The sequence below is a fragment of the Salmo salar genome, chromosome ssa12 (assembly GCF_905237065.1).
Source record: "Salmo salar chromosome ssa12, Ssal_v3.1, whole genome shotgun sequence".
NCBI classification, from domain to species: domain Eukaryota; kingdom Metazoa; phylum Chordata; class Actinopteri; order Salmoniformes; family Salmonidae; genus Salmo; species Salmo salar.
In genome coordinates this window covers 98,529,565-98,544,763 of record NC_059453.1, presented here as the reverse complement: position 1 = coordinate 98,544,763, position 15,199 = coordinate 98,529,565, and the positions used below count along the sequence as shown (strand labels likewise).

The 15,199-nt window shown below is 42.7% G+C and overlaps 1 protein-coding gene across 13 annotated transcripts in view; it reads left to right on the top strand.

Moving 5' to 3' along the window:
• Nucleotides 1–13,872: 13,872 nt before the first annotated feature.
• LOC106566233 (plasma membrane calcium-transporting ATPase 2) overlaps nt 13,873–15,199 on the top strand; it is a 222,253-nt gene continuing 220,926 nt past the window's right edge. For all 13 annotated transcript variants that reach the window (XM_045691977.1, XM_014134115.2, XM_045691982.1 and 10 more), the window contains exon 1: nt 13,873–14,041. The gene's annotated coding sequence lies outside the window, so the exon portion shown is untranslated. The remainder of the gene's footprint in view (nt 14,042–15,199) is intronic.

Genomic DNA, 15,199 nt, shown 5'->3' with positions numbered 1-15,199 from the left:
GTATATTGTTTCATTTCATTGAGGATAATAACATCAACACCACAGGCCTTTCTGGGTTGGAGGGTTTGTATTTTGTCCTGTAGTTCATTCAATGTAATTGGAGAATCCAGTGGGTTCTGGTAGTCTTTAATAGTTGACTCTAAGATTTGTATTTGATGATGTATATTTTTTTGCTGTTTGTTCGTTGTTGGGCCAAAAAGATTGGAGAAGTAGTTGACCCATACATCACCGTTTTGGATAGATAACTCTAAGTGAACACCAAAACTAAGTGAACACCAAAACAACAAAACGAAACGAACTTACGAACAACGAAACAGTCTTGAAAGGCTCACTCGGCAAAACAAGAAACAATCTCCCACAAATACACAGACAAACACACCCAACTAATATAGGACTTCCAATCAAATGCAACACCACACAGCTGCCTTCAATTGGAAGTCCACCCCAATTAACCAAACATAGACATACAACCAGCTAGATCAACATAGAAATATGTGAACAAGGAACAGTGCCCAAAAACCCCGGAATACTTAAATCAAATGCCCTTTTAGAAAAAACACCACCCCGAACCACATACACCAAATACCCTCTGCCACGTCCTGACCAAACTACAATAATAATTAACCCTTATACTGGCCAGGACGTGACAGTGTTGCTATATTTTTAATTGTTTTCCAATTTTCCCAGAAGTGGTTGGAGTCTATGGATTCTTCAACTACATTGAGCTGATTTCTGACATGCTGTTCCTTATTTTTCTGTAGTGTATTTCTGTATTGTTTTAGTGATTCGCCATAGTGAAATCGTTCTCTTTGTTTTTGGTTGGATAGGTTTCTCAATTTCTTGCATAGGTTTTAGCATTCTTAATCAAAACATTTGTTATTGCTGTTAATTTTCTTAGGTCTTCTTCTTGAATTTGTTTTATTTGATAGGGAAGCTGATAACCTAAACAGTACATTTGACCTTTCTACTGCCAAGTTTACACCTTCATTATTCCAGTGTCACGTTTTATCCAGGAAGTTGTCTAAAAGGGATTGAATTTTTGTTGCCTAATAGTTTTTTGGTAGGTTTCCACACTACTTTCCTTCCATCTATAGCATTTCTTAAAATTATTCAGTACCTTTGGCTTTGATGCCTCATGATTGAGTATTGCTCAGTTCAAGTAGACTGTAATTTGTTTGTGATCTGCTAGGGGTGTCTCTCTCTCTCTTTCTCTCTAATCTCTCTCACTCTCTCTAAACTATCTTTCTCTCTTTCTCTCTCTGTCTCTGTCTCTCTCTTCTCTCTGTCTCTACTAAATGCAAATAATGAAATTCAATATACTTTATTGACATGGAAAATAAAACACTACCATTGTCAAGGTAAAGATATATCAACAATGGTGAAAACAGGAATATACAATACTAGACAGGAATATGCCAGGCTGAGTGAACTAGACAGGAATATGCCAGGCTGACTAGACTAGACAGGAATATACTAGACTGAATAAACTAGACAGGAATATAGTAGACTAGTTTAGTCAGACTGGACAGGAATATACCAGATTGACTGGACTAGACTATAAAGGAAAATACTAGACTAGACAGTAATATACTAGACTGACTAGACAGTAATATACTAGACTGACTACACAGTAATATACTAGACTGACTAGACTAGACAGTAATATACTAGACTAGACAGTAATATACTAGACTGACTAGACTAGAAAGTAATATACTAGACTAGACAGTAATATACTAGACTGACTAGACAGTAATATACTAGACTGACTAGACAGTAATATACTAGACTGACTAGACTAGACAGTAATATACTAGACTAGACAGTAATATACTACACTAGACAGTAATATACTGGACTAGACAGTAATATACAGGACTAGACAGTAATATACTAGACTGACTAGACAGTAATATACTAGACTGACTAGACTAGACAGTAATATAGTAGACTAGACAGTAATGTACTAGACTGACTAGACTAGACAGTAATATACTGGACTGACTAGAGTAGACAGTAATATACTAAACTGACTAGACTAGACAGTAATATACTAGACTAGACAGTAATATACTAGACTGACTAGACTAGACAGTAATATACTAGACTGACTAGACAGTAATATACTAGACTAGACAGTAATATACTGGACTGACTAGACTAGACAGTAATATACTAAACTGACTAGACTAGACAGTAATATACTAGACTAGACAGTAATATACTAGACTGACTAGACTAGACAGTAATATACTAGACTGACTAGACTAGACAGTAATATACTAGACTAGACAGTAATATACTAGACTAGACAGTAATATACTGGACTAGACAGTAATACACTAGACTGACTAGACTAGACAGTAATATACTAGACTGACTAGACTAGACAGTAATATACAAGACTAGACAGTAATATACTAGACTGACTAGACTAGACAGTAATATACTAGACTGACTAGACTAGACAGTAATATACTAGACTGACTAGACTAGACAGTAATATACTAGACTAGACAGTAATATACTAGACTAGACAGTAATATACTAGACTAGACAGTAATATACTAGACTGACTAGACTAGACAGTAATATACTAGACTAGATAGTAATATACTAGACTAGACAGTAATATACAGGACTAGACAGTAATATACTAGACTGACTAGACTAGACAGTAATATACTAGACTGCCTAGACTAGACAGTAATATACAAGACTAGACAGTAATATACTGGACTGACTAGACTAGACAGTAATATACTAGACTAGACAGTAATATACTAGACTAGACAGTAATATACTAGACTGACTAGACTAGACAGTAATATACTAGACTAGACAGTAATATACTAGACTAGACAGTAATATACTAGACTGACTAGACTAGACAGTAATATACTAGACTGACTAGACTAGACAGTAATATACTAGACTGACTAGACTAGACATTAATATACTAGACTGACTAGACTAGACAGTAATATACTAGACTAGACAGTAATATACTAGACTAGACAGTAATATACTGGACTAGACAGTAATATACTAGACTGACTAGACTAGAAAGTAATATACTAGACTAGACAGTAATATACTAGACTAGACAGTAATATACTAGACTGACTAGACTAGACAGTAATATACTAGACTGCCGAGACTAGACAGTAATATACAAGACTAGACAGTAATATACTGGACTGACTAGACTAGACAGTAATATACTAGACTAGACAGTAATATACTAGACTAGACAGTAATATACTAGACTGACTAGACTAGACAGTAATATACTAGACTGACTAGACAGTAATATACTAGACTAGACAGTAATATACTAGACTAGACAGTAATATACTAGACTGACTAGACTAGACAGTAATATACTAGACTGACTAGACAGTAACATACTAGACTAGACAGTAATATACTAGACTGACTAGACTAGACAATAATATACTAGACTAGACAGTAATATACTAGACTGACTAGACTAGACAGTAATATACTAGACTAGACAGTAATATACTAGACTAGACAGTAATATACTAGACTAGACAGTAATATACTAGACTGACTAGACTAGACAGTAATATACTAGACTAGATAGTAATATACTAGACTAGACAGTAATATACTGGACTAGACAGTAATATACTAGACTGACTAGACTAGACAGTAATATACTAGACTGCCTAGACTAGACAGTAATATACAAGACTAGACAGTAATATACTGGACTGACTAGACTAGACAGTAATATACTAGACTAGACAGTAATATACTAGACTAGACAGTAATATACTAGACTGACTAGACTAGACAGTAATATACTAGACTAGACAGTAATATACTAGACTAGACAGTAATATACTAGACTGACTAGACTAGACAGTAATATACTAGACTGACTAGACTAGACAGTAATATACTAGACTGACTAGACTAGACAGTAATATACTAGACTGACTAGACTAGACAGTAATATACTAGACTAGACAGTAATATACTAGACTAGACAGTAATATACTGGACTAGACAGTAATATACTAGACTGACTAGACTAGACAGTAATATACTAGACTAGACAGTAATATACTAGACTGACTAGACTAGACAGTAATATACTAGACTGACTAGACAGTAATATACTAGACTAGACAGTAATATACTAGACTAGACAGTAATATACTAGACTGACTAGACTAGACAGTAATATACTAGACTGACTAGACAGTAACATACTAGACAAGACAGTAATATACTAGACTGACTAGACTAGACAATAATATACTAGACTAGACAGTAATATACTAGACTGACTAGACTAGACAGTAATATACTAGACTAGACAGTAATATACTAGACTAGACAGTAATATACTAGACTAGACAGTAATATACTAGACTAGATAGTAATATACTAGACTAGACAGTAATATACTGGACTAGACAGTAATATACTAGACTGACTAGACTAGACAGTAATATACTAGACTGCCTAGACTAGACAGTAATATACAAGACTAGACAGTAATATACTGGACTGACTAGACTAGACAGTAATATACTAGACTAGACAGTAATATACTAGACTAGACAGTAATATACTAGACTGACTAGACTAGACAGTAATATACTAGACTAGACAGTAATATACTAGACTAGACAGTAATATACTAGACTGACTAGACTAGACAGTAATATACTAGACTGACTAGACTAGACAGTAATATACTAGACTGACTAGACTAGACAGTAATATACTAGACTGACTAGACTAGACAGTAATATACTAGACTAGACAGTAATATACTAGACTAGACAGTAATATACTGGACTAGACAGTAATATACTAGACTGACTAGACTAGAAAGTAATATACTAGACTAGACAGTAATATACTAGACTAGACAGTAATATACTAGACTGACTAGACTAGACAGTAATATACTAGACTGCCTAGACTAGACAGTAATATACAAGACTAGACAGTAATATACTGGACTGACTAGACTAGACAGTAATATACTAGACTAGACAGTAATATACTAGACTAGACAGTAATATACTAGACTGACTAGACTAGACAGTAATATACTAGACTGACTAGACAGTAATATACTAGACTAGACATTAATATACTAGACTAGACAGTAATATACTAGACTGACTAGACTAGACAGTAATATACTAGACTGACTAGACAGTAACATACTAGACTAGACAGTAATATACTAGACTGACTAGACTAGACAATAATATACTAGACTAGACAGTAATATACTAGACTGACTAGACTAGACAGTAATATACTAGACTAGACAGTAATATACTAGACTAGACAGTAATATACTAGACTAGACAGTAATATACTGGACTAGACTGTAATATACTAGACTGACTAGACTAGACAGTAATATACTAGACTAGACAGTAATATACTAGACTAGACAGTAATATACTAGACTAGACAGTAATATACTAGACTGACTAGACAGTAATATACTAGACTAGACAGTAATATACTAGACTAGACAGTAATATACTAGACTAGACAGTAATATACTAGACTAGACAGTAATATACTGGACTAGACAGTAATATACTAGACTGACTAGACTAGACAGTAATATACTAGACTGACTAGACTTGTCACGTCCTGGCCAGTATAAGGGTTAATTGTCATTGTACTTTGGTCAGGACGTGGCAGAGGGTATTCGTTTTATGTGGTTCGGGGTGGTGTGTTTGTTGAAGGGGCATTTGATTTAAGTATTCCGGGGTGTTTGGGCACTGTTTGATATTCATGTATTCTATGTTTAGTCTAGTGAGTCTGTTTCTATGTTTGGTTAATTGGGATTGGGACTCTCAGCTGAAGGCAGGTGTTGTCTATTTGCCTTTGATTGAGAGTCCCATATATTAGGGTGTGTTTGTGTTTGTCATTTGTGGGAGATGGTTCTGTGTTTAGCCTTGTGCCTTGCCAGACTGTTTTGTTGATCGTTCGTTCTTTTGTTATTTTGGTGTTCATTTTTAATGTATTAAACGTCAAGATGAGCATACACATACCTGCTGCATTTTGGTCCTCCTCTATTACCAACGACAACCGTGACAGAATCTCCCACCAAAAATGGACCAAGCAGCAGAGGAAGGAGCAAGGGGAATTCGGTGAGGACCGGGAACGCTACCGAGGAACGCGACTGGCGTTTAAACCGGAGAGGCAGCCCCAATAATTTTTTTGGGGGGGGCACACGGACAGATCGGCGGAGCCGAGGATGGAACCAGAGCTAGTGAGGGGAAAAGGGGAGGAAAGAGAAACAGAGACTATAAGGGAGTTGATGGGAAAATTGGAGGAGAAAAGGATGAGAGAGCTACTGTGTTGGTGTTTTAGGCACGACATTCACCCTACAGAGCGTGTCCTAATGTTATCACCTGGAGTAGCGTTTATTAATAGTCCACAAATGTGCATGTGTCTGCTCAAACGGTCAGAAGCAGACTCCGTGAGGGTGGTATGAGGGCCCGACGTCCACAGGTGGGGGTTGTGCTTACAGCCCAACACCGTGCAGGACGTTTGGCATTTGCCAGAGAACACCAAGATTGGCAAATTCGCCACTGGCGCCCTGTGCTCTTCACAGATGAAAGCAGGTTCACACTGAGCACGTGACAGACGTGACAGAGTCTGGAGACGCCGTGGAGAACGTTCTGCTGCCTGCAACATCCTCCAGCATGACCGGTTTGGCGGTGGGTCAGTCATGGTGTGGGGTGGCATTTCTTTGGGGGGCCGCACAGCCCTCCATGTGCTCGCCAGAGGTAGCCTGACTGCCATTAGGTACCTAGATGAGATCCTCAGACCCCTTGTGAGACCATATGCTGGTGCGGTTGGCCCTGGGTTCCTCCTAATGCAAGACAATGCTGGACCTCATGTGGCTGGAGTGTGTCAGCAGTTCCTGCAAGAGGAAGGCATTGATGCTATGGACTGGCCCGCCCGTTCCCCAGACCTGAATCCAATTGAGCACATCTGGGACATCATGTCTCACTCCATCCACCAACGCCACATTGCACCACAGACTGTCCAGGAGTTGGCGGATGCTTTAGTCCAGGTCTAGGAGGAGATCCCTCAGGAGACCATCCGCCACCTCATCAGGAGCATGCCCAGGCCACACACACTACTGAGCCTCATTTTGACTTGTTTTAGGGACATTACATCAAAGTTGGATCAGCCTGTAGTGTGGTTTTCCACTTTAATTTTGAGTGTGACTCCAAATCCAGACCTCCATGGGTTGATAAATTGGATTTCCATTGATTATTTTTGTGTGATTTTGTTGTCAGCACATTCAACTATGTAAAGAAAAAAGTATTTAATAAGATTATTTCTTTCATTCAGATCTAGGATGTGTTGTTTAAGTGTTCCCTTTATTTTTTTGAGCAGTATACTAGACTGACTAGACTAGACTATTATTGCTAATGTTTCTTGCTACCTGTCAACTTTACATTTTTGACTTTTTAATTACAGTTTCATATTTTTTATTTTTCCCTCGCTCAACTTTTTTCGTTCAACTTTTTAACCCTGGACGCTTTCAAATCAAATCAAATCAAATTTATTTATATAGCCCTTCGTACATCAGCTGATATCTCAAAGTGCTGTACAGTAAAACCCAGCCTAAAACCCAAACAGCAAGCAATGCATGTGAAAGAAGCACGGTGGCTAGGAAAAACTCCCTAGGAAAAACTCCCTAGAAAGGCCAAAAACCTAGGAAGAAACCTAGAGAGGAACCAGGCTATGAGGGGTGGCCAGTCCTCTTCTGGCTGTGCCGGGTGGATATTATAACAGAACATGGTCAAGATGTTAAAATGTTCATAAATGACCAGCATGGTCAAATAATAATAATCATAGTAGTTGTCGAGGGTGCAACAAGCACGTCCGGTGAACAGGTCAGGGTTCCATAGCCGCAGGCAGAACAGTTGGAACTGGAGCAGCAGCACGGCCAGGTGGACTGGGGACAGCAAGGAGTCATCATACCAGGTAGTCCTGAGGCATGGTCCTAGGGTCCTCCGAGAGAAAGAAAGAAAGAAAGAGAGAAAGAGAGAATTAGAGAGAGCATATTTAAATTCACACAGGACACCGGATAAGACAAGAGAAATACTCCAGATGTAACAGACTGACCCTAGCCCCCCGACACATAAACTACTGCAGCATAAATACTGGAGGCTGAGACAGGAGGGATCAGGAGACACTGTGGCCCCATCCGATGAAACCCCCGGACAGGGCCAAACAGGCAGGATATAACCCCACCCACTTTGCCAAAGCACAGCCCCCACACCACTAGAGGGATGTCTCCAACCACCAACTTACCGTCCTAAGACAAGGCCGAGTATAGCCCACAAAGATCTCCGCCAAAGGTGAAATAAATATTTTGTATTTATTTCACCTTTATTTAACCAGGTAGGCTAGTTGAGAACATGTTCTCATTTACAACTGCAACCTGGCCAAGATAAAGCAAAGCAGTGCAACACAAACAACAACACAGAGTTACACATGGAATAAACAAAACATAGTCAATAATACAATAGAAAAAAAAGAAAGTCTGTATACAGTGCGTGCAAATGGCGTGAGGAGGTTAGTCAATAAATTGGACATAATAGCAAAGTAATTACAAATTAGCAGATTAACACTGGAGTGATAGATGTACAGAAGATGAATGTGCAAGTAAAGATACTGGGGTACAAGAGGAGCAAAATAAATAAATACAGTATGGGGATGAGGTAGTTGGATGGGCTATTTACAGATAGGCTAAGTACAGGTGCAATTATCTCTGAGCTGCTCTGACAGCTGGTGCTTGAAGTTAGTGAGGGAGATAAGAGTCTCTAGCTTCAGAGATTTTTGCAGTTTGTTCCAGTCATTGGCAGCAGAGAACTGGAAGGAAAGGCAGCCAAAGGAGGAATTGGCTTTGGGGGTGACCAGTGAAATATACCTGCTGGAGTGCGTGCTGCTGGTGGTTGCTGCTATGGTGACCAGTGAACTGAGATAAGGCGGGGCTTTACCTAGCAAAGACTTGTAGATGACCTGGAGCCAGTGGGTTTGGCGACGAGTATGAAGCGAGCACCAGCCAACGAGAGCGTACAGGTTGCAGTGGTGGGTAGTATATGGGGCTTTGGTGACAAAATGGATGGCACTGTGATAGACTGCATCCAATTTGTTGAGTAGAGTGTTGGAGGCTATTTTGTAAATGACATCGCCGAAGTCGAGGATCGGTAGGATAGTTAGTTTTACCAGGGTATGTGTGGCAGCATGAGTGAAGGAGGCTTTGTTTCGAAATAGGAAGCCGATTCTAGATTTAATTTTGGATTGGAGATACTTAATGTGAGTCTGGAAGGAGAGTTTACAGTCTAACCAGACACCTAGGTATTTGTAGTTCTCCACATATTCTAGGTCAAAACTGTCCAGAGTAGTGATGCTGGACGGGAGGGCAGCGATCGGTTAAAGAGCGTGCATTTAGTTTTACTTGCTGTGGCAGACCAGGGGGTTTGGTCAAGACGTTTACCCATATCAGACACAGACAGAGAAGGATTAGCTCAGTTTCAAGGGTGTTTATTTAAATAATAGATCAAAAGGAAAAGTAGGTCTCCCCTATGAGACCCTCTCCAGGACACCGTCTTCTGGGTTCCAGGTCTGGCTGTATCCTGTCGGGCACAAAACTGAACTTCCTCTTCTTACCTCTGCAGCTGTCATCAATAACAGGAGTGCCTTTCTTCCCCCCCACTCTTCCGGTGTGCTGCCCTTCTGTCAGCTTTATGGGCCTTGCACAGCTGATGAGCAATCCTACCTTGATTACTCACCAGCTCCCAATCAGCCCCATTTAGTCCTGGCTGGAGAGCCCGGTTGAGACCTGGCACGTCCAGCAGATGGAGCCATCGCCTCGTGATGTATACTCCATCTGTTACCAGGCCTCGACGAGTCTCCCCCTGGTGGCTGACCTGCTGTACGCCACATTGCGTTTAACCTGTTTGGGATAGGGGGCAGTATTTTCACGGCCGGATGGGAAAAACGTACTCGATTTAAACTGGTTACTACTCTTGCCCAGAAACGAGAATATGCATATTATTAGTAGATTTGGATAGAAAACACTCTGAAGTTTCTAAAACTGTTCGAATGGTGTCTGTGAGTATAACAGAACTCATATGACAGGCAAAAACCTGAGAAGATTCCAAGCAGGAGTGGCCTGTCTGTGAAATTGTAGTTCTTCTTTTGGTTCTCCATCGAAACTACAGTATCTGAGCTGTTACGAAGCACTTTCTAAGGCTTCCATTGGCTCTCTAAAGCCTTCAGAAAGCGGATTGAGGCGTCTCCTGTCTCTGGGCAGAGTAGAGGAGCTCAGTTTGTCAGTTGTCTGCCTGGTGACGAAGAGATTGGAAATGCGCGGTCACGCGACCATGCTGTTTTTTCTTTTCCTCTTTGAATGAATACACTATTGTCCGGTTGGAATATTATCGGTATTTTACGAGAAAAATACCATAACATTTTATTTTAAACAGCGTTTGACATGCTTCTAAGTACGGTAAAGGAACATTTTGAATTTTTTGTCTCGATATGCGCTCGCGCGTTACCCTTTGCATAGTGACCTGAACGCACAAACAAAACGGAGGTATTTGGACATAACTATGGATTATTTGGAACAAAAACAACATTTCTTGTGGAAGTAGCCTGGGAGTGCATTCTGACGAAGATCAGCAAAGGTAATACCATTTTTCTAATAGTAATTCTGAGTTTAGTGTGCTCCGAAGTTGGCGGGTGTCAAATTAGCTAGCCGTAATGTTATGTATTTTGTCAACGTTTATGATGAGTAATTTAGTAAATTCCCCGGAAGTTTTGGGTGGGAATGCTAGTTCTGAACATCATATGCTAATCTAAAAAGCTGTTTTTTGATATAAATATGAACTTGATTGAACAAAACATGCATGTATTGTATAACATAATGTCCTAGGAGTGTCATCTGATGAAGATCATCAAAGGTTAGTGCTTCATTTAGCTGTGTTTTGGGTTTATGTAACATATATGCTTGCTTGGAAAAATGGCTGTGTGATTGTTTTTGGCTATGTACTGTCCTAACATAATCTAATGTTTTGCTTTCGCTGTAAAGCCTTCTTGAAATTGGACAATGTGGTTAGATTAACGAGAGTCTTGTCTTTAAAATGGTTTAAAATATTCATATGTTTGAAAAATTAAAATTATTGCATTTTTGAGGTTTTTGTATGTAGTTTTTTTTGTATGTAGTTCTTCCATTGGATATTTGGCCAATGTATATATCCATCTTAGGAGGTTCCGGACTGCAGGCCGTCTCAGGAGGTTCCGGACTGGGGACCGTCGCTAAAGGCTCCATGCCATGGATCATCACTGGAGGCTACGGGCCATGGATCATCACTGGGGGCTTCGTACGTGGAGCCGGAATAGGTCTCACCGGACTAGGGAACGTCGCTGGAGATTCCGGACTGGGGAACTTCGCTGAGAGTTCTGGACTAGGGAACATCGCTGTAGCCCGGGTGCGCAGAGCAATTACTGGGCCTTGGAGGCGAACTGGAGGTCTAGAGCTTATGACTGGCACAACCCGTCCTGGCTGGATACCCCCCGTAGCCCGGCAAGCGCGGGGCGTTGGAACAAGTCGCACAGGTTTGTGCTGGCGAAACTGGGGGTACCGTGCATAGAGCTGGCGCAGGATAACCTTGGCTGAAGAGACGCACCGGAGACCAGGAACGCTGAGCCGGCACACTCCTTCCTGGCTGAATGCCAACTCTAGCACGGCAACTGTGGGAAGCTTGCACAGAGCGCACCGGGCTGTAGCTGCGGACTGGCGACACAGTGCGAATCCCCGCATAACACGGTGCTTGCTCGATCACTCGCTCCCCACGGTAAGCACGGGGAGTTGGCTCAGGGCTGCCTCTCGCACTTGCCTCGTGGTTGGTATAGCGCCTCATAATAACGCCGCTCTGTTTTTGCTGCCTCAATCTCCTCCCTCGGTCGGCGATACTCCCCAGCCTGACTCCCGGGTCCCTTCCCATCCAGAATCTCCTCCCATGTCCAGTTGTCCTGTCCACGCTGCTTGGTCCTTTTGTGGTGGGATCTTCTGTAACGCTGAATATGACAGAAACGTGGTATGTTGCCCAGATGAATGTGACTGAAACATGGCATGTTGCCCAGAGGAAAGTGTGATGTTGATATCACTGAAACGTGGCATTTTGCCAGGATGAATATCACTGAAACAAGCTATGACAGGTTTGTGTTTTTCTGCGTTGCTAGTTGTGTGTGTCTGTGTGTGTCTGTGTGTGTCTGATTGTGTCTGTGTGTGTCTGATTGTGTGTGTCTGTGTGCACACTGTGTGTCCTGAGATGAACACACTGGTCTGCTCTGGGGGAGTATGAGACACCTGCCGAACTGTTTGTGTGTGACAGGTGTGTGTGTATGTGTTTCATAGATTTGTGTGTGTGACAGGTGTGTGTGTCCAAACATAGAGCTTTAGACAGGTCCACACATAGAGCTTTAGACAGGTCCATATAGAGCTTTAGACAGGTCAACATAGAGCTTTAGACAGGTCCACACATAGAGCTTTAGACAGGTCCACATAGAGCTTTAGACAGGTCCACATAGAGCTTTAGACAGGTCCACACAGAGCTTTAGACAGGTCCATACACAGAGCTTTAGACAGGTCCATACACGAGCTTTAGACAGGTCCACACAGAACTTTAGACAGGTCCACATAGAGCTTTAGACAGGTCCACACAGACCTTTAGACAGGTCCACACAGAGCTTTAGACAGGTCCACATAGAGCTTTAGACAGGTCCACACAGAGCTTTAGACAGGTCCATACACAGAGCTTTAGACAGGTCCATACACAGAGCTTTAGACAGGTCCATACACAGAGCTTTAGACAGGTCCATACATAGAGCTTTAGACAGGTCCATACATAGAGCTTTAGACAGGTCCACACATAGAGCTTTTGACAGGTCCACACATAGAGCTTTAGACAGGTCCACACATAGAGCTTTAGACAGGTCCACAAATAGAGCTTTAGACAGGTCCACACATAGAGCTTTAGACAGGTCCACACATAGAGCTTTAGACAGGTCCACACATAGAGCTTTAGACAGGTCCACACATAGAGCTTTAGACAGGTCCACACATAGAGCAGCACATGTCATGTTAGTGTCTAAAGCGTTGGACAATATCATTACCAAACTAACGTGGTTTCTGTGTTACTGTTGTGCCCAGGGCCTTCGCCCTGATTGGCTGACGTTCAAAATACGTCTCAGATTTAAAAAAATGTATTTAAAAAAAGCAAAGTTGTACATTTTACTAAATATTTTATAATCTTAGCTAGACAAGGCAGCCTGGAGATGGGACGATAATGATCATGATTACTACAATCCCTTAAGGACTGGCAGCACATCAACCTTCCTTGCTCATCACAGTATAACATTCCTAGGAAACGCGTTAGTTGCTGACATAATAAGACTCTTATTAAGGGAACGTTCTCTTAGAGTTGTGTGAACGTTTGTGTTTAGCTGGGCACCTGCATTGGAACAGACAGATATGATTCTGACCATGTGTGTGTCCTTGAAAGTCTACCCCAATCCTTCTCTCCTTCCCATTCTCTCCCTTCATCCCTCCCTCGCTCCCTCTCTGCCTCCCTCACTCCCTCTCTCTTCATCTTCACCTTCCCCCCCTCTCTCTCTCTCAATCCCTTCCTCTCTCCCTCTTTCTCTCCATTCCCCCCTCCCCTCTTCCCCCTCCTTCCCTCCCAGGTGTTGGTTCTCCTGTCACAGCACAGTCCCTGGGGAAGAGTTGTGACTGCACTGTGAGACGAGGACATTCTCTCTCACTTCTCTGATCCCACACACACACACACACACACACACCACACCATGGTCAACGACTGACTCTCTCTGTGTGGTGAGCTCTGAACAGTGAGCTCCAGGTTACCTATGAACAGCAGGCCTCTCTCCTGTCTTTTTTTTCTACTGGATTTGAGATGATATCGTTGCTAGCATCCAAGTAAGTAATGCTTTAACGTCAACGCCACTGCTGCTGCTTTCTTTGTGCTATTTAAGACACTACAGCATGTTTCTCTCTGTCTGGGGTGTTATGACTAGCGAGTAGAAGCTTAGCTCCCGTGCAGAGCAGACGGAGGGAGGGAGAAGGGAGGGAAGGAGAGAGGAAGCAGGAAGAGAGGGAGCACGGAGAGAGGGAGCACAGAGAGAGGGAACACGGAGAGAGGGAGGGAGGGAGCACGGAGAGAGGGAGGCACGGAGAGAGGGAACACGGAGAGAGGGAGAGAGGGAGCACAGAGAGAAGGAGCACAGAGAGAGGGAGAGAGGGAGCACAGAGAGAGGGAGCACAGAGAGAGGGAGAGGGAGAGAGGGAGCACGGAGAGAGGGAGGGAGGGAGCACGGAGAGAGGGAGGGAGCACGGAGAGAGGGAGGGAGGGAGCACAGAGAGAGGGAGCACGGAGAGAGGGAGCACGGAGAGAGGGAGGGAGGGAGCACGGAGAGAGGGAGGGAGGGAGCACAGAGAGAGGGAGCACGGAGAGAGGGAGAGAGGGAGCACGGAGAGAGGGAGAGAGGGAGCACAGAGAGAGGGAGCACGGAGAGAGGGAGGGAGGGAGCACGGAGAGAGGGAGAACGGAGAGAGGGAGAAAATGTAGAACAGTGGTGAACAGTTCAGGTTGTACACAGGCAGGCTGGTAAGCAGGCAGACAGGGACAAACAGGCAGGCTGGTAAGCAGGCAGACAGGGACAAACAGGCAGGCTGGTAAGCAGGCAGACAGGGTAAAACAGGCAGGCTGGTAAGCAGGCAGACAGGGACACAGGCAGGCTGGTAAGCAGGCAGACAGGGACAAACAGGCAGGCTGGTAAGCAGGCAGACAGCGACACAGGCAGGCTGGTAAGCAGGCAGACAGCAACACAGGCAGGCTGGTAAGCAGGCAGACAGCAACACAGGCAGGCTGGTAAGCAGGCAGACAGGGAAAAACAGGCAGGCTGGTAAGCAGGCAGACAGAGACACAGGCAGGATGGTACAGGCAGACAGCGACACAGGCAGGATGGTAATCAGGCAGACAGGGAAAACAGGCAGGCTGGTAAGCAGGCAGACAGGGAAAAACAGGCAGGCTGGTAAGCAGGCAGACAGCGACACAGGCAGGCTGGTAAGCAGGCA